Here is a 19,598-nt window from a genome sequence, read left to right as displayed (position 1 = left end):
GATGCCTTTAGTTTCATGGCAAAAACTCATTAGCGCGAACTCGTTGGGAGTCAATTTTCACCGTTCGGCTTAAGCCGCTTGCTGTTCGGCCCACGCGGCTCCACCAGTGAGCGGTTGGTCCGTCAGCGCTGTGCACTTTTGTCCTATAAACAGCCAGAACTCCCACGGCGCCGCTTGATTGTTTTCATTAGTCTGTCGGCGGTAGCTGGTTATAACTAGCTGCCACCATGGCTGTCATTTTCCATGTGTTCCAAAAATATGGGAGAGGGAAAGCAGAGGGTTGTTGTTGCAGCTTCCCCACCCATGTTGTTACTGTCATATCTGTGAGGAGTCTGATATAAAACCCTACATGCTCCAGGCCAAACATTTCACCCTGCATTCCTGTGCCTGTAATTGGTTATTGTCAAACTACAGTGGGGGGAGGGTTGGGCGTGGCCTGTATAATTCAATTGAAAGTACAAGCAGAAGCAGAAGCACAACTGGTAGATTTGAAACACACGGAGCCGGTGGTTTCTGGTGCCATAAAACATCCCCCCACGATGAAGAGGAATTTCTTAACACAGCTTTCATTTGCGTGTGTCCAATTGGGGTTTACTTCAGATCCCGCTGGGGTGACAGTGGTAGGGGGTGTCTGCTTCTGGGATCCTGCACACTGTGTGGCTATGCTAACATTACCTTTGAATTAGGTTTCATTTGTTTTGGGTAGTGATTACTGCAGTCATGTAGATAAGGGGGAAATCCCACATAAACTCTGTGAAAATAGTATTTTCATTATTCATTAAATAAATAAAAAAGTAAAGTGCTGTTTGTGAAACCTCAAAATGTTCATTATCATTTGCTTATATGTCTTGAAAAACCAGACTGTCACAGTGAAGCAAACGATCAAAGCCTCTCAAACCAATGAATAGATAATCACAATAGTTGGCGATTTATTAAAACTCCAGTGCGGAACCTATAGCGCCCCCTGTCGATTTCAGAGTAATTACCCAAACATTCTGCCGTCTGCGGTGATTGACCTAGATTTTTCTCCCTCACCCGAGAAATGAGAAATAAGAGCTGGTGAAAGTTATGCGTCGCATATTTGGTCTTTTAACGCAGTGTTACTTGTCCAGACGTCATCTAGGCAACTATTGGAGCTGCATAGTGAAGGAAACAGCGGCATGTCTGGTTAAACATGCAGGCACATAGTTAGACACTTCTTTAGGGAGCGTTTAATTACTGTTGGCGGTGCGCGGTTTTTCAATATCCCATTATCACGTGAATAATGAATTTAATTAACAGTTTAACAAAGTCATTTTTCACATCAATCAAGCCTGGCACACCCCTTGGCATTCCATAGATCAAAATTGATAAATAGGAAAAATAAAAGTAGAGAAAAGGAAACCGTTATCGTCTCCACTCCTAAAACTGAAGTACCGCGGTGAGATTGAAGGTGTTTAATAAAACACTTTGTTACAACAACAATTGTGCTCTGTTGGGCACTTATTTTATGCTCCCAGACAGACCCGGAATACTCTAAAATGATGCAGTACGTTACGATGTCCCACTTTTTAATTGTGCTTCCCGGTTACTATGCGGCTTGACATTTTACTGTGCGAGTCCTCATTACAACACTCAGTCGCCTCAGAGCACGAAACCAAGATAAGGAATTTAGCCGGGATATGTCGGTTATCTTTGCTGAACTTAGCCTCGAGTCGGTTGCACAAAAGCAGTGGCAAATGAGTTACCGTGGAGATTTATTCTGTTTCTCTTAGTCTGGTCTTAGACCAGGCCAAACAACAAGGATTTGTTAATCCCGATGTTCAGCCTCTTCAGTTAACAATCCTTTATTATATGAAACTCCAACGTAGTCATGGGAACCAACCTCAGTTTAATTTAAATGAACAACAATTATTTCGCTCCAACAGACTTTTCTGCATCTACAACTTGTTCAATCAACAAGCCCAATCTGGGGGTAACTAGCGTGGGTGAAAGTTTCACATACGGCGCATTCCTTAACAACAGGGACTGTAAAAACACACCCAGTCAAAACACAATAGAGGCAGATGAACAACGGAGAGTATGTAAAAGCCTCTCGTTGTTTTGTTTTTCCATATCAAGTGTCTCACCTCATACGTTGAACAACGTTCACAGCTTAAATGATGTCACCTGCTATGTCTAGTCAAGGATAATAATTGATGATCGGGCGAGGGCTTAGTCATCTAGAATCTCATGTCATTTTTCTAATATTTGATTGCAGACCATAGAATATAAACACGACAAGTCGTAACCACAGGCCGTCGCTTCAGTTATCGGGAGAATCGTGCGATTGTTTGCGTCGAAATGGCGTCAGTGGGAGTGCCTGTAGCACTGTGGCTTGAGGTGGTTTATGTCTTGTCACCAGAGCTGCATCTAATTACGTTCATTGGAGCCACTTGTATCTACCGCCGTGATTGTCCTCTAAATGAAACCCCCTGGAACGTGTCTGGATTGATGTTCTGCAGAATCATTTTAGCGAGGAAACAAATGTCATTTCTTAAAAGTTACGCGAGTAAAGCGAGATTCCACTAACTTGCACTGAGCTGATTCCTCATTTTGATTAGGTTATGGCAAAATGTCAGAAAAGCTTGGGTGTATTCAAACAGCCTCTCCGACTCTCCTCGGCTCCTCTGATGTCATTTGTTTTCGCGGGGCAACGGCAGGTCACGCTGGCTGATACGCTGAATACGCTTTCTCTTCCCCCACCCCTCAGTGTTCACATTTTCCTGTCTTCTTGTTGTTTATTGTAATTCCCACTGATCTTCCTCTGCACTTTGCGTCTTTCTTTCTTTCTTTCTTTCTTCCTTTGAAACAGTGATGTATGTCTGCAAAACCCAAGGCACACTAAAAGTACCCAAGCTGTACTTTTTCTTTCAGTATAACAGGAACCTGCACGATTTCCTAAAATACTGTTGAGCGTAGCTGAGACGGCAAGAGACTGTTGTAGTTGTAGAGACTCAACAAAGTATTTTACTGTAGCTAAGAACGACACTGATGCTGATGCAGTTTCACTTCTCACATCTGGTACAGTTTCAGAGGTCGCAGTGTTAAATCTTAGACCCTTTTTTGTGGGGGAGGGGGGGGGCCGATAAATTATGCAACAGAAGCACAACAGCAGTACGACAGCCATAATGATCACAAGATTTGTGACCAGGTCTAGACAGTTTGGCACCTTTTTTCCCATCGCTTTTAAAGTAGCTCTGATGCAAATTGCAAAGATTGGTTTCACAAGCACATATTATAATGAAAATATAGTTAAAAGCTGTTGCCTACGGACTTTATTGCCTTTATTGAACTCCACTAATAGGTTCATTTGTGTTAGTGAGGTTATAATCCGCAATCTAGTCTGAATCTGGGGAGTCTGTGGTATCTTGGGCCCCTCCACTGCCAGCCAAGGCTGCCGCTTGTCTAATCACTCCTGACCCTATTAGAATTGAGTCCTCCTTTGTTACTGTGCGGTACTGACAGTTGTGGAGGAACAAAAAGTGCCATTGTCTTGCACTGCTGTAGCTGGGATAGAAGTAATCTGTTGCTGTAGAGCTGCCTCGGGATTGCTATAATCCAGATTCACCATTAACGACAGGCTAATCCTCACATTTTTGACCCTCTGGAGAGGTTGACAAGGCATCTCCTGTTGTTCCTTGCTTATTTAATTTCTCAGATTTTGGAAAAAAAAAGAAGAAAAAGAAGCACAGCTTATGTCACGAGGGATGCAATATTCTGCTTACTCTTTGTCTGCCATGTCGTCAAAGACGCCAGGACGCCGCACTCGTCAGATACCAGCGCAGACAATTCCGAGCTGTCGTGTTGCCGGATTTGTCAGACATTTAATTGCGATTCACCCAGTTTATTTGTCTTTGTTTGCCTTACAAAAAAAAAAAAAAAAATACTTGCCTGAGACCAGTCTGGCTGACAAACGCATTAATTGCATGTCTGAGGACCGTGGGGGTGCGTTTGCTCAGCCATGCACAATATGCAGTGAGGGCAAATGAAATGAATGGCGAAATGGTGATCCTCTAGTGCGCGCACTTAGACGGGGCTCTCGTGCTCTTTATTTGACACAAAGGGATGCAGAGATGGAGGAAGATGTGTATGTGAAATCCATCACACAGCTGCGAGCTTGGCACAGTGATCAGTAACAACCCCCATCCTCTCCATCAAACCCCCTCCTACATCTTCTTATCTCCTCTCCTCAGAGCTGTGCACGTGGGCCTTTTGTTTACAGCTCTTTCCAGTGAGCACTGTGACAGGTAGCAGGACTCGTTTTGACAGGACGCCAGCCTCTCATCCCTTCAGCGATGGTAGTGGCCAGACAGAGACCAAGCACAGATGACTACATCCACACCGCAAGGTTTTCATTTAAAAACAGTCATTTTCAGCTGGGTTTCAGAAGTAATCTGACTAAAAAATCCCAGGATAGCGTGGATGACAGGCACAGCTGAATTTATTTATTTTCAGCTTCTAACTCTGCTGAACCCTTACCCCATTTATCCATCGTAACTCAAATATTGATAACTTTTTGCATATCAGCATATTTGATGCGCCCAGCAATTTATCTGTACCTGCCCTTGTCCTAAATTGTCACCGTGCCAGGTTCCGCTATTTACTGCAGATTGGCAGAAGTTGTTGTTTTCATTTTTTCATTCATAAAACAGCTTGTTTCAGCCCCTTATTTAGGATTACAGGAGGCCGAGAACAAGACCACACTTGTGAAGAACTGTGATTTGTTAAATACTGTGAAATGTCATTAACGTTCTTTGAGTAGCTCAGTTCTTGGATTATGACATTTAATTTACCAAGCATCTGCTTAAACCCTTGGTTCTTCATGAAAATACACATTGAATGATAAGACATATAATAATGGATATGAACACAGAAAGAAAGAAATCTTGTCCGTGTTGCCTTACTGCATACATCATTTTCAGTGGGCTAAATAAATCGTTAAAAAATGTAACATTATTTTGAATCAGCAGTCTTGGGTTGTATGAGATGACAATCAATTGTATCGCGGCTTGAGTGCCGTCCATCAGTCTGTCGCGGACTGGAGCAGCTGCTGTAGATGATGTGCTGAATGGCCGATTTGCTGTTGCCTGTTAAAGACGGAGTACCACGTGAGGTCTTTTTTTTGCTCTTTAAATCGTGACTTTCCTCGGAAATAGATTGAAATAACACACCATGGTATTTATGTCTGTGATCTCAGTCCCTGGATAATTTGCGATGTAAGAAGAAATCCCGTTTTTTTTTTATACCGTTTAAAGCGTAGCAGACAGTAATTCTATCCCCCGAAGAGCAAGACTCAGCTCTCGATCGGCCCGTTCGTACACGGTGTATCTGCGGCGAGAGATAAAATTTCATCCTCTCGTTTTTAGAAATATCGAAACTGCGGCGTGTGCATGTGCCACCAGCACTGCAAATCTGATCCATTTGCCCTCCAAACTGCAGCCTTCAGTAGGTTTCATGTTACATGTCAGATAATCATTTGGCATTTACAGATTATTTACATGATTGTTTCCTGGAAGGAGGGTCTAGGGTGGTGTGGCTGTTCCTCTCTGTCTGATGACTAGATTACAGTATTTACTCATGTATACACACGCAGCCCTGCCTGTGTGTAGATCAACTGAAGAGATTTTTCAGGAACGACCAGCCTCTAATCCCGAGCACAGTGGACGTTGCCCCGTAGCTCACCCGTGTCCCGGTGATCTATGTTTACTGGGTGTCTTTCCTGTGAGCTATTACTTCCTGTTGTGGGCATGTTTTCTTCCGGGCAGTGCAAGGATGTTGATCACAGTTTACTTGACGTCGCTGCTTTGACGACGTCAAAAATAATAGACACAATACAAAAAGGTTAAGTGGCCATTAAGTAATCATGAGGAGCCGGAACCAATCCCAGGTGGCATTGGGGCAGGAAGCCTGTCACCCCCTGGACGAGATCGTCATGATGATAATTGTCATTCATGCTATTTCATTTTTGAAATGCTCCTGATTGCGGTGTGATTCCCGCTATCAGAGGGAATGGTTTTAAGGATTACTGTGTGACATTTGTGCACATCTGTGAGTGACAAAGATGTTCTCTTCAGTCTGTAGAATAAGATGTTAATATATCAAGACAGTAATTCATCTAAAATTATGTTTTCACACACACTCTGGCTTTTAAAAAAATATTGCGCCTCCTGAAGTAGGCTGAATTGGAATTTCGATAAAATTTCGATTAATTGTTTAGTCCTAAACCCCACTGTTCAAGACTGGTCTGGTTTTTAATTATTTATTTTTTTATTTGAATGGTCATCAAGAATAGAAGAGTGCAATACAGAGTATTTACCATTCTCTCTCCCAGTGTCACATTTGACTGTGGCTGTTCTCTACAAAAGGAAAACCTGATTAACGCGACGTTAACCACTTACCGAGTATCAACAGAGCAATAGTCAGTGTGTGAATATTGAAGAAAACACAACTAAAGGAATGCTAATATCGCTCCAAATCTGCTCGATTTGCACGTTCACTGTCTATTTTTGCTGATCCACTAATGCCCCCATATTGTACGTGATACAAGCGTTTCTCATTAGCATTGTACATTAAAACCAGAATATATAAAATGAATTCACACTCTGAGTTCTTTAAATCAGGAACTGAGTTTTGGTACATACAAGTTCAAAGGATATTTTTAGTTGGCAAATAAGGCCGATATGCAAAGACCTCTCACTTTATTGAAACACGTCTGGAAATGACAGGCTACGTGAAACGGTTTTAAAGTAATACATTTTTCTGGGGAAAAAATGGCTTCTTCAGGTCAAAGTGTTAGTAATTAGTGTGTGACCAACCAACGAAACACTAATCAATGTTCTCGGTAAAATCTGCGTTTGAATTTAATGTCAGCAAATATCTGCTGTGAATTAGATATTTTCGCTTGCTAGTCCGTAAGACCAACTTTTCGTCACGTCGTTCCAATCCAAATGCCAGAGATCACGGAACCTGACAGACTCCTTTGACATCTGCCGAGTCTGATTATTAGGCCAGGGTATATCTGTAATCTCTGTAATCCATTTGCGATCGTCTGCTGCGACACATTTTTAATCACAATTGAGTCACTTGGCCATGTTGTGATTGAGATAATAATTTGATGAAGTGTTCAGCTTTATGAGCAAAGCTTTGGTCCAGAGAGAAACAAACCAAACACCATGTTATGAACTGCATGCTTCATCAAACAGATGGCTGAATTCTTAGGACTTAAGAAAAATGTAGGCCAAACAAACAAAAAAATATACCCACGTGTATTGAGTGCGCATGGATTTCTGCATGAAAGGTTTTAGTTTGCTACCCCTAGTCTAGTCTTAGTCGACAACTTTATTTTTCTATGTCTCTTACAGAATGACTATGTTCCAGGTCAAAGGTCACACGTGTGCAGTTTTAGTATGCCACTTCCTCACATAATCTGGTTTAATATGCCGCACAACTGACACGGCGACGGTGGCATCTGTGTCAGTGCAGTCACTGGACACATTCAACAGTGACCGTGCCTCAGAGTGCCTCTCCTTTCTCCTCTCTTTGTGTGTGTCAGGGGTTAGAGTGCCTGCCTCGCTCTCTGTCTCTCTTTAGTTCTCACAGTCCAGCTAATTTTATACCCCTCATGTTTGCCTGTAAACCTCTGTCCGCACACACACAGGATGTGATCTAAACTGTTCTTCCTGCTTCTTCTGGACAGCGCGTCTCTGAGTCAGCTTCGTACAATGTCAAACACAAGAAGTGGAGAGAAAAGGTTTTCCCGACCAGTCGACGTTGTTGACGATTTCTGGTTTAAGCCTCAAAAGACAGTCTGAACTTTGTGTAGTGGTGATCTGAAGTGGATAATCACATTACATTACACAGAATATTTACATAATACTTGACAGTTTGATTTGTGTTTTGACTCCTCACTTCATTTGCCAGCCCCCTGCGTAGGAAATATGGCCATTTGTGGCTCCCTCTGTCTCTCTCTCTCTCTCTCTCTCTCTCTCTCTCTCTCTCTCTCTCTCTCTCACACACACAGATGTGTGAAATATCTCCATTTCCAGACAAGGTTGTGCAGACAGACGACGTGTAGCCTTGGGCTGTAGCCAGATATACTCACAGATAGCTTCAGAGAACCGCAGGGCCTTTTTCCTGTATGTTGTGTATGTTTTCTATATTTGTTTAATTGTATTTTTCACAAGGCCGTTAATGTCAATATCAATGCGTGGGTTTGTGTGTCCGTGTACGTCTCAGTGAATGGTTTGCACCGGTGAGTGTCTCTCCTGGAATACCACTATTTCACCGTCATGAATATTTACCAGGTGGGGTTCACGTGACTAAGTGTTGCAGGGAATTCACGGCTGGGAACATGTTTGATTCTAACCCCTGGGAGAATATGCTTCGGGACAGTATGCGAGAGCAGGAAGCGAAGAGAGAAACCACCACGGAGCAAATGTGCTTTGTTTTGCTGCAGTTACAACAAAGTGGGGATTTTAATTAGGAGTGGGTCATAAAATCATTTTGGTGAGTTTGTTTTTTTTATAGCTTTTTAAGCAACTTAATTACAACACGGTGCATTTACAGTGTACAAACTATTGTGGAACTAACACGAGCTGTGTGTTTTTTCCGCCCGTCATTTCATACATTGCAGACGGACGCTTATTCCGTCACTCTATTAGTTATCGATTTGAGAGCTAAAAGAGCTACGAGGTGACGATTAAATCAGGGTTCTCATTTAGTTACAAAGTAAATTACAGTATCGATGTGGTCCTCCACATTTAATCTGGCTGTAAATGATCTACTCGTGCCTGGCGGCTACTTTAGGAAATGACTACTTATTGGCTTATAACGTTTATAACGTGATGCGTACGTTTTAGAAGAGCTGCTGTGGTTACGATATCAACACACCCACATCCACATTTGGAAGCGAGGCAGAGAGTCGAGGGACTCTACGGTGAACAAAGTCACACTCCTTGTCACCACCTTCCCTCTTGCGCTGCAACATTAAGCCAGCAAGTCCACAAATGAATGTCCTTGTGTTTATTGCATATGCATTCTGCTGCTGCAGATTTTGTCAGATTTTTGTCAGCGGGCCTCTCGTCTTTTCACTTCTCTCTCACAGTGACGTGGAGAAGCGGGCGCTAGACTGTTCCGCTTCTGCTCCGTTCTAATTAAAGCCTCGTCACACAAACATTTAACACCTCACTTTTCTGTGTTGAAAATAGTCATGTTGTCACATTTTTTGTAGTCCAAGTATGAATCTGAGCAGCTACATAGAGAATTGAATGCAACATGTAGCGACACCTACAGCAGGTACGATAATGGACCTTTTGCTAATACGCCGACACATCGGGAGCGATAACGGATATATATTTATAGGTCTTTCCCTGCGCCCAACTGCAGTAGTCATTTAGTCTTTTCCCTACTAACGATCGACACGTATACGTACACCGGCCTCGATTCGAAACGTGTTTTGTCTGATTTTGTTTAGAATGTATTTATGGGGGCGTTTGGTTGCAAGTGACACACAGTGGCGGGACAGAGAGGACTCTTGTGTACGCTGTGCTGATGCTGGAGCCTGGAGTGAGCGAAGTGCCGTCCCTCCCTCACTTTGGCTGCGTGTGTGTATTGTAGCTGTTGCCCTGGAAGCTTATCTCTATAAATGGATTTGTGTCGTTGCCACACTTGGAGATCTCGGTATGATACTCTAATCTGTTGAACTTGAAACCCGGAAAGGTGGATGAGTCAAGTAGTGGGCGTGCATGCGTGCGTTTACATGTAGGTGAGCGAAGCATCGATCTGTGTTTTTGAGTTGGCACTTGTCACCCTGGTATTATGTATTTTCAGTGGTGTGAGAGTTTTGATGAAAGTGTGTGTTTTCTCTCACCCCCTGTCTACATGTTGTACTAGAACAGTTTGATACAGAGTTTCAACACGACTTGTATGACGATATAAGGACAAGACGGACTAAGCAAGAGCTTATTCATCGCCTGTGTTGCCAAACTAGTTTTTAATGCTTTTTTTGAAGGAAGAGGAGATTTTCACATTTATTGGCCACAAACAGTGCTTGACTATGTATAGACTATAGCTGTCTATTCTAATGATGCACATAGCAGGGACTGAAGTTCTTTAGTTTTTTATTTTTGTGTCATGAGTCATACAACTTTACAAAAGCACAGAGTTTACCACCTTGCCCCTATGGCGTATCATGGTAGTTATTGCCCACGAAGTATTCATTAGTCTTTTATTCTTAGTTGCTAATTAAGCCAGAGGTTACGGTTCATAAAGTATTGTGGTACCCTTGTTTTTTTTTGTTGTCTTTACTGAGATAAGGGAACATTTTGGCTGCGGAGTGAAATACAGGCACCTATGTATGTGGTGTTTATCACTTGCACATTAAGTATATATATATGCCTTTGAGGAAGAGATTGCCGTATGAACGGGGAAGCAGTCATGCTATAAAGCATCCCCTGCTTTAACATCTATTTGACTGTAAATGGGACCATAACATGCTGTATTGTAGAAGACTTGGGAAGTTGTGATTGGTGGACCATAAACACCTCAGGGAAATGTGTACTAACATTATCAATCAAGTGGATTTATTGTGTCATAGACTTGCATACAGACGGACTCCTTCTGGCAACCAATAGTGTCGTGTCACCCCTGGATGGCAATTAAATAGAAAACCCTCGTCCGGCACTTCCACAGGGGCTTCATTTTCAAAACTACGAGACTGCATCCGTATTTATAAACGGTTAACGTCTATCGTCAGCCCACTATAAGTGAATTTTCTCACCTTCCACGACTTCCAGACGGTCAGACCCTCTATTATTTATGAAGTTGAGACGATACTGAATTTGAAATGTGCCGTCATTGTGCTTTCGAGGAACAGAAATAACACAATTAAATCTCATTTTAAGACCGCGTCTATCTTCCGTTGTCCCCGAGCGCAGGCTTGTGCCGTTGTTTGATTTTCAAAGGAACCCTCAAGCGCGGCGCTTCCATTTTCCGGGATGTGACGGAGCAAATGTTCTCTGCTTGTTTTCATCTCCAGCGAGAGAGGTGTGGAGGCGGGGAAAGTATTCAGTGTCGTAGCCTAGGATAAGATAAGTACACAGGGTTAGCCCCCCAACACACACACACACACTTTCATTCTGCACAGCTAGACTTGCGTCGTCATAGCAACCAGTCAGTATGCTCCCTGCCTGCTGCTGTCGGGCGAAAAAACCTTGTACCTCTGAAATGTCAAAGGTGTTGGGAGAACAGCAGAGAAAATAATAACGGGTTTCGTGATTATGAAGGATTGAATTTGCCCGTGACAGTTTTCACCTAGAATTCTTCAGCTGAAGGTAACATTTCCAGAGCTTTCCAGATTCTTTGACTGCTCAGTGTTCCTGGGTAGATAAATCCTGCCCCTTGTCCTCCTTTTTTTCTCACGACAGACTCCTCCTCTGCTACCCTCCCTCCATTCCTCCTCTCGGTAATATCAGGGATTATATATTAGAGGGCACCGAACTGCAATCTCTACTACAGCTTATACACAGAGACACGTACCAGTACAAAGCACACTGTAGTAAAACTGTTGCCAGGAACAGAGAGAAAGTTCTGGTAAATCCGTGTTCATTTGCATATTTGTCTAATGGTATTGGAGTTAGAAATCCGGGGCAACATTTTTATCTGTTTATTGTCTTTTAACTTTGTAAATGAGGTCAGCTTGGATGCAAAGCAAGTTGCTTGCTGATTCAGTGTCTGCTTCATTTGGAAGTGCCTATATATAAATGAACTCCCTGAACCGTTGGACCAATTGAATAGTCTTTTCTTCACTGCGGTTACATTTCGCGACCATCTGCGCAACACCCGCGGGCACCTTCTTAGACTGTGTGCCATTTCTAACGGCCTCTTTTTTTCCTTTCCAATGTATTTCTCTCGTGGTCTTGCTCCACACTGTTCAGTCCTAAAACAGGAACCAAACTAAAACAATCCTCCAGCTTCCCTTCTTCATAAGTCTCTCTGTCTCTGACGAGGCATTGTCTAACGCGTTGTCTCTCCTCACTCTCTGGTAAACTCAAAGGCGGCGAGCAGCATCCCCGAGGACTCCGTCTGACCGTCGAGCCGCCGGAGAGACCCGCAACTCGCCGGACTGCGAGAGCAGACCCCGCCCTCCGCACCCGCTCCTCCTGTCCGACCTCTCGCTGAAGGCGATGACAACAATGTGACCACTGGGCTCGGTCAGCTCCGCGTGACCTGCTATTATGGATCTGAGAATCAGCATACACTGAACCAACACTCGTCCAGGTGATCCGTCTCACTGTGGCCTTCAAATGTAACTCTAGAAGATAGAATTCAATCACCGTAGAGTACGTGATTTCAGACACTGCTTGGCTCCACTTCCCGCGGCTGATTTATTTGCTTTGTATATTGACAGAAGCGTTTTTTTTAACATGTTCCCAGCACATTTTTGACCATTAGGTCACTTCCTCAATCTGGAGACTCACGGCTTCAGTTAGTGGTTTGTCTCAGCTGGTAAAAAGAAACAGGAAGTTTGAAGATGGTATAAAGCTGTCGTGAGAACTGAAAACTGTAAAATTGTATTAATTTGATCGTGTACGGTGTAGATTTGTCTTTAAACCGCAGTGTAGTTAAATCACACTTTAAAATGGTGTGATTTTTGTATAGCAGTGTAACATTTTGCTCTAAAAATAAAACAGACATTGGACTGAAAGATTTCAGGGACCAGTGTTATTTTGCACATGATGGCAAAACAAAAGCAGACATAAAACAATCTGTGAGCTTCATTTTCCCGCTGACCTTGGGGCTAATGGGAATTTCACTAATGTCACATTTAGTAGTTTTAGAGTTACAAAGCCCCCCCCCAACACATTGCTTCTGACTTCCTGTATTTACCAACCACTCTCATTGTTGTACACTTGAAATATTTTAGTACCTATCGAGCGCGTGATCACAATAAAGCAAGGACAAAGAGAGCACACTGAACCGTAGATTGGATAAAGGGAAAACAAACCCCGAGTCTGAGACGGAAGGAAAGAGAGAGATGTTGTGAGTGTTTGTGTTTAAAAAGTGTGGCTTTATCGCTCTCCGTCTGTGTACGTATCTTATCCTGGGTTTTTGTCAGGAGTGTGTGGTGGTCTCGCTCCCATTTCCCTTCTGTAGCAGAGCGGCACAGGAAGGCTGGCTGGTTGGCAGGCCGCACCGGAAAGGAAACAGTCTCTATCTAATAGCAGATGGAGGACAGTATGTGCTTACACTGCAGAAGCACGCACACACACACACACACTCTCTCTCTCTCGACAACATGCAAGTACAGTAGCTTTTAATAGAAGTGCGACCCAGATTGCACATCACAAAAGTGAGCTATGGATAACGTAAGGTTTTCAAGGAGTTGTAGTCGAGTGCAGATGATGGAGGAGAGTTTGGTGTTTCAAGTGAATTTTTTTCATGCATTTGAAAATACACCAAAGCTTCTGGTTTTTTTTTCCATCTTACCTCTACCATATTTTTACTTTCCATAGTGCTTTGTGTTTACCACTGAAAAGCAGACCTGAGAAAACAGTATTTGCACAAAGACTCTGGTCTTTGTGGGAAAAAGTCTTTGAAACAGTGAAAACATTGTTTCTTTTTCTACAGTTTTGTTGTCAATCTCATCTCATAAGTAGAGGTGGTCGGCAGAGCTTAGACTTTCACCCCCGTGTCTCCCTCTGTCAAACAATTTGTCTGTTGTCGACATTAGGAGATACCCAATCTGTCGCCTGTCCAGGATTTGCGACGCCCGTCATGCCTCTGCCTCAGCATGCGGGACGCTGTGCTTTTGACAGCTGTGTGTGAAAAGTGGAAATTGGGCTTCCTTCTTCCAAGAGGGCAGCGAGTTCTCTTGAGATTTCCTTGTGTGCGCGTCTGTCCGTGTTGACATTCTTGTGACAGGCCTGCTTATGAGGAAGGATAATGGGGCTCACCACGGTGCCCAAGGCCCCTCTGGATGACTCATATTCCTGTAGAATTCAAGCTGAGGGCAAACAATAAGGTCGCACCAACTCAATCAACAAAGCGCCGGGTTTGGTGAGCGTTAGAGAAGGCGGGCGTCTCTTGACTTTCAGAAATCGCTGCTCCTCCTCTGTGAATTGGGACTGTGCCATGAAAATATCAGTGTCATTTTTTTGGTCAAATCTGTTGTTGTGGGACGTGCGATAAGGGAGCATACAGAGACCGCTATTGTGGGAAAGTGATGCGTTATCACTGTGGTTTCGCTATGGCAACTGGAGCTGTGTGACAAACCCTGCACTCGGCGCAGACAGTCTGGGGACGTTTAAAGAACCCGAGGACAGGAGTCCTTGTATTCCTCCGACAGGTGGCTTTTCTTCGGTCTGCGTCTACACTGGGCAAAACAGACTTGCTCTGTGTCTGCATAACAGCAGAGGCGGACTCCTCATCCATGCAGCGTGGGCCGCTCACTCGTCCCTCGCGGTCCCACTCTTCTTCTCTCTCTTTTCCTCCCTTTTCGAGTCAAGTGGCTTTTTGTTCTCCCGCGGCGGCGCTTATCGCTCGTTTCTCCACCAGCGGCCCCCTCCATTCTTCTCTCGGGGAACGAAAGGATATTTTTGCGTCCCGCGCAGATCCCAAAAGAAGTGTCGTCGTCCTCGTCTCTCTCTAATGAGTCGTTGTCGTTTTTCATACAAGATCCCCCCTTTTTCTGTCTTTCTCTTTTTTTCCTGGTCTATTGAGCCACTTGTTACATCAGCAGCACTGACGTTAAATCCATTTAGGATCATTCGAAAAACTTTGGGGATTATCACGCGCTTCATCTTGAAGTGGGTTTATCTTGTCCCACTATTGTGACACATTTAAACGAGTCACATATTCTCAGGGGAGACAGTCTGGCGGATTGTCAAACTCTTTAACGTCACCTAGTCGACATGCGACTCGGCTATTGAGATTCAGGAAAGAGCTTAACCCCCGGTCAGTCAACATGTAGACTCATACATTTACAGTATAGCGCGCGCGGTTTCTCCCAAAGCCACCGCGCCCTGTCGCGAAACAGACCTCGCGCGCGATGAATCCTCAACGCGTTTCAGTCCTCGTACAGATTAAATAAACAAGATGTGCGTTAATTACTGAGCTTAAGAAGCCAGCGACTTCATATTTGCAATTTGCAATAAAAAAGCCTCGGTCCACACAGTGCAGCTTTTTAATTGTATGTCTTTTTCCGATAAAGGGAGACTCCAGTTGTGGCTAATTACTTGTTTTATTGCATTTAGTGACCACAGCTGCGGGATGTCCAGGGGACCACGGTTTGTTGTTTTAGTTGTCCCACAAGTTGAGCTGTAAATTTGTCACACGTCCCCACGCTGGCGGGTTCCCAGTTTTATACGCAAGCCTTGATTCTTCTTCTTCTCTCGCTCTTTCTTTCTCTCTCTCCGCATGTCTGCGCGCACCGGAGAGTGTCGGTAATCTCTGGGTGCCGGGCGATAACGAGACGCGCCACAACACATGTTGCGGGACGATGGACCCCCGCTGTGGCATTTGTGGTTGTGCATTCACCCCCACGTGGGTGTGGTTTTCATGCCGAGCAGCCAGGCAGTTTAGCTTTGCGGGTGTGTGTGGGCCGACCGCGCGTAAGGTCGTTTATGCACTTGGTTGTCATACCTTACTCGAATGTGAGCGCAGCCTCTAAAAGCCATCGACACCACAGACATTCACTTTCAAGTGAGAGCTGCTCTCGGATGTCGTTGTTGTGGTGGCGATTGTTTTTAAAAGGGTTTTCAATAATTGCTCCTCATCTACTACCACGTTGACCAGCTAAAAGCTCTAAACGGCGGAGCTTTCGGGCAACTATGCCAGTTTTGTTTCCAGGTAGAAACTAGCGCGCGTTTCCCGTCGTTCTCTAATTCATTAAACATTTCTGTAATCTTCTCCAGGCAAACAAAACGTACACACAAGCAGATGTGCGCTTTTTTCCAAAGCGCGGTAGTTCCCGCACTTGTCTCCCATGTAGAGGCGGAGGGGCTGACGCTGCAGAGCGGAGCCAGCGGGTCTCCGAGGTCGTTACCACTTCCGCAGCGTCTGGGTGCCTTGGGAAACGGGCAGGAATTGATTAATGACAATGCTTGGAGCGCAGGAGGGGAGGAATCCAGAAGAAGAAGGGTGGCAAAAAAAAGTAGCGCCGCAGTAGGCGGACGTATTACTCAAACGGCGCTATAAATAGCGCTGGTGCGAGATATTGCACTATGACTGTGCTCTGTAATAATAATACGGCGAAAAGATTTACTAACACCGAAGCTGGAATCTTTTGGGTCTGGCTTGTTAACGACCTATTCCCAACACGTACCACGACAGGAGCAATGTCATCGTCGTGACGTGACCACAGACTGCATCGGAAAACGGATGTGGTTTTTCGAGATTGAACAGCCGAGGTCGGGAAGTTTGAAGGGTCTGTTGGTGACAAAGAGAACTTTGTTTGAATGGAAGTCAGTGGGAAAATAGACGATAGATGATTGGCACATGTAGAAAGCAGCCGTAGTAGTTGTTTATTTAGAAATGTAACAACTTGAAAAAACAAAGAAATACTGTGTACACATCCATGTATATTAAGAGAGTATGGACAGTATATTGTCATCCTCACAAGATATGATCATTTGTATGCTGTTGCCAAACGTCAATATTAGATGTACACCGCAGTTTGACTCACCAGCCTCTGCTCTTGACTTTTGTTGGGCATTTGGTATTCTCTATCTAGATAGACGTAATGTTATCATTATAACAAGTCATTGAGTGTGTGTTTTGTTTGTTTTAAACTCTAAAATGGATTCAAAGCAGATAACGAATGAAAAGTAAAGTAAATCTAAAAAAAAAATACCACCGTGATACCATGCGAGTGTAGATTTTGCCCTCAGAACAGGGATATATTTAGCGAAAGAAGAATACCGAGCAGCTTGTCCATTGAGGTTTTATTGCACGGGAAGTGGTCACACGGCAGACGGACGCCCCAGCTTTATCTCCTCAATCAACACTGTGAACGAAGTGTGCTGCCCTGTCTGTAAATGGCAAACCCAGGCCAGGTTTGCACACTACAGCTCCCTAAAGGCAGAGGGCACGGAGACATGGACGCGGTGAGGCGAGCACAACCTGGAAAGTGTACACTTGTTAAACATTCTGCAGTCAAGACTCTGGCCTGCTATTATTGGGTTGTGTAGATCCCCAAAAACAGAACAAGAAAGTCATCCGGTGACTTTGGATTTCAGTAAAGTGAGGATATTTATTAAAAAGTAACGGGCAGAATCAACGGGGACACGATTACTTCATAAGACCTTGTGAAGTCTTGGTCATTTATTGACGTTTTGTCCATTTGTTGCGGTCTGTGTCAAATACGAACCACCGAGGGAAATGTTTTTTCGGCGGTAAGCGCAAAGGAACTCGTTATCTCACAGATCAGCTCTCTCATATCTTTATAAATAAGTCTTGTGTATTTTACTGGCAAAAGATGACATTGAAAAGGCTACACGACCGCGCTTTAAATGATGAAAATGATAAGCGTCAAACCTGCGGAAGTGTGGGGCAGTGGTACATTCTACCAGGAAGTGTTTTTGTCTGAGCAGTAAAATTCACTTGTGAGGCTTTCCGTGGTTGTCTTTGTGTTTTCAGCGTTACGCCAGTCTGTTTGCTCATTGCTTTACTAGCGCAGCGGCTATACTGAGAAACACTTGCGGATCGTCGCCGCGTACACTTTTTGCGTAAATGTAATCGAACCACGTCAATTAAACACATAATCTTTTCTCGGTTCAGTCGTCGGATCAGAATCAGTTGAACAAAAAGGTGGCAAAAACGTGTCGTAAATTGAGCCAGGAGAAGACGCGCAGAAGGCTTTTGTCGTACAGGTTTCGGTACTAAAAAGAAACTAAACTGTGGCCTTAAGGGTAAACAATCTGGCAGCTTTTTGCTCCGAGGACATAATGTACCTACTGCCCGCTCACCCTGTCACATCGCCCCTACGCCCACAGTCCATTTTCTAAATTCCCCAGCTGACGGATGTGAAGAGACAGAGGGACTGTGTGCCCAGAGAAAGCGGGTTCAGTGGAACCGCCAGCTCTGTCAAAGAGAAGACACGACGGCAGGGAACGCTGCATTCGGAGACAAAGACGAGCAATTTCTCTGTCTTGTGTTCCACTTGTAGAAGATCTGTCTGCACAGATTGTTGGGTATCTGCAGCTAATTAGTGGGACAATGGCGCAGAGCTGCAGCACTATTATCACGTCACTTTAGGTTTCAGCCTTTTTCGTGTCGCTAACACCGACTAAAAGAATAACAGGGCAGACGCCACGAATCCACAGAGACGGACAGTTGGTTCTGCAAATAAAAACAGTGGCGGTGGAAAAAACGTTTAGCGGCTGCTTTGTTTGGAGATAAAAGTCAAGTTTAGTTTGAAAAGCGTCCTCAACGGCTGCCTCCACATATTCCGCCGTCTACACGGCGCGTCCACACGTTTGTTTGTGTGCTGTGAGGTACGAAGGTATTCACAAGTGGCAGGTTGTAATCAGCGGAGACTGAGTCACACAGTGCATACCAGGTGCTGGAGGTCTGAGGGAACGCATAACACAACTGTGGCCCAAGTGTCGACGTACCGCGCGCAGGCAGAGACAAAAGCGGCATAAGCGTAACGGGGTTCGTACACTTATTTGTTTTCAGCTCATTTAGTGAGCGGCCTCGGGTCTCGGTGCCGTTTGCGGCAGTGTCGTGAGTGATTAGTTCAGTTGGCGCAAGGACTGCGGCGCAGTGTGCCTCTTTTCAATGCAGGTGACGCAGACTCGCTCGGGCCGTAAGTCGATTTAACATGTAACATTATTTTTGAAGGTTGAAATCCTAATTGTTTTCCCCGCGTGTGCGCGAGTTTTCTCTGGGTTTTCCGGTTTCCTCCCACTGTCCAAAAACATGCAGATTAGAGGATTAGGTGAATCGGGCGCTCGATCGAGTGAGAGTGGACGGTCGTTTGTCTGTATGTGTCCCTGTGACGGACTGGCGTCCTGTCCAGTGTGTCCCCTGCCTTTCGCACTATATATCAGCTGGGATTGGCAGCAGCGCCCCCCCGCGACCCTCACGCGGAGAATAACGAGGTAGAAGGCGGACGAAATCCTCCGCCGCGTCGCTTTAATGCGTCGACGCACCGTAAACTGTGACGTTACTAAACGCAAGCGGCAAATGTATAAAAAACAAGTTAACCGTCGACACAGAGGCAGAGCCGACAGCTTCCCGACGGGCTAATGACAAACGCGGGAAAGTATTACTGTATAATGAACCAGAAAATCACAGGCCCTGTGATTTCCTTTCAAAACAAATGTAACTGAGCAAATCAAACCATTTAATTTCAAATACACTCACTAGCCTAGCAAAATACAAAAGTGTGCAGTATATCATCCGTACCGTTATTGTTTTTCAGTCACTACATAATGTTTCAGATTTTTTTTTAATGTATTTTCTACATGGAATATTTTGCAGCAGCATAGAGAACCAATCATTCGTATGTAATGTATCCATACTTTACCAGTCATGCGTTTGCCTTTATTTATTTATGTATTAATCTGTCAATTCTC

General features: G+C 44.3%; 1 protein-coding gene and 1 long non-coding RNA gene across 5 annotated transcripts in view; one reads left to right on the top strand and one right to left on the bottom strand.

Annotated features, from left to right (window-relative positions):
• Nucleotides 1-19,598, top strand: part of ptprea (protein tyrosine phosphatase receptor type Ea) — a 43,979-nt gene that overhangs the window by 10,849 nt on the left and 13,532 nt on the right. For 2 of the 3 annotated variants that reach the window (XM_044013284.1, XM_044013286.1), the window contains exon 2: nucleotides 12,074-12,297. The gene's annotated coding sequence lies outside the window, so the exon portion shown is untranslated. Of the gene's footprint in view, nucleotides 1-8,091; nucleotides 8,527-12,073; nucleotides 12,298-19,598 lie in introns of those variants that run through there. The other variant, XM_044013285.1, reaches the window with a different exon arrangement.
• LOC122758902 overlaps nucleotides 1-19,598 on the bottom strand; it is a 39,153-nt gene that overhangs the window by 9,673 nt on the left and 9,882 nt on the right. The window lies entirely within an intron of this gene.

The sequence above is a fragment of the Solea senegalensis genome, linkage group LG18 (genome assembly GCF_019176455.1).
Source record: "Solea senegalensis isolate Sse05_10M linkage group LG18, IFAPA_SoseM_1, whole genome shotgun sequence".
Taxonomy (NCBI): Eukaryota; Metazoa; Chordata; class Actinopteri; order Pleuronectiformes; family Soleidae; genus Solea; species Solea senegalensis.
Note: the sequence above shows the minus strand (reverse complement) of the source record. Positions and strands in the feature narration are given on the sequence as shown.